This window comes from Nyctereutes procyonoides, unplaced genomic scaffold, assembly GCF_905146905.1.
Source record: "Nyctereutes procyonoides isolate TBG_1078 unplaced genomic scaffold, NYPRO_anot_genome, whole genome shotgun sequence".
Taxonomy (NCBI): Eukaryota; Metazoa; Chordata; class Mammalia; order Carnivora; family Canidae; genus Nyctereutes; species Nyctereutes procyonoides.
In genome coordinates, this window is record NW_026575159.1 from 8,980,088 (window position 1) to 8,980,727 (window position 640).

At 31.4% G+C, this 640-nt stretch overlaps 1 non-coding gene across 1 annotated transcript; it reads left to right on the forward strand.

The window, feature by feature from the left end:
- The first annotated feature begins 273 nt into the window (after window positions 1-273).
- On the forward strand, window positions 274-380 carry LOC129502682 (U6 spliceosomal RNA). Its single transcript, XR_008663006.1, has one exon. It is a non-coding gene; the product is annotated as a U6 spliceosomal RNA (small nuclear RNA).
- Window positions 381-640: the final 260 nt, after the last annotated feature.

Genomic DNA, 640 nt, shown 5'->3' on the forward strand with positions numbered 1-640 from the left:
GTGAGAGGGCATTGATATTGTTCACTGAAATTAAGAAAATTCAGCATGAAGTAAATTTGGAGAAGAAAAGGAAAGCTATCTGAATTCAGATTTGAACATTATGAGATTAAGTTGTTCATGAAACATGCAGAGGCATATCCAATGGACCCTAGAAGACACAGGTTTGATGTTCAAGAGGGAATTTGAAGCTGCCAAAGTTGATTTTGGAGACTAACACATATCTGTGATAAGAGAAATTGTGGATAAAATAAAATCATTAGAGATAAAAATATAGTGCTCACTTTGGCAACACATATACTAAAACTAGAATGATATAGAGAAGATTAGCATAGTCCCTCTACAAGGATGACACACAAATTCATGAAACGGTCCATATTTTTAATCCGTGGATATGGTATTTTGTGATCTTTTAAATAAAAGAAAACCTTACAAAGAAAAAAGGGAATAAGAATATAGTGAGAGAAGATGATTAAGGCTACCCTAGAACTCTAACAATTGAATAGATAATTTATTATTACTATTCCTAGCCAAATTGCATCATACAATAAGGTCAATGAATAAATTTATTCACACTAATGTATGAAGCAATTACACCATTCTTTCCAAACTTTAGAACTAGTAAAGTTTTCATATAGGCAAT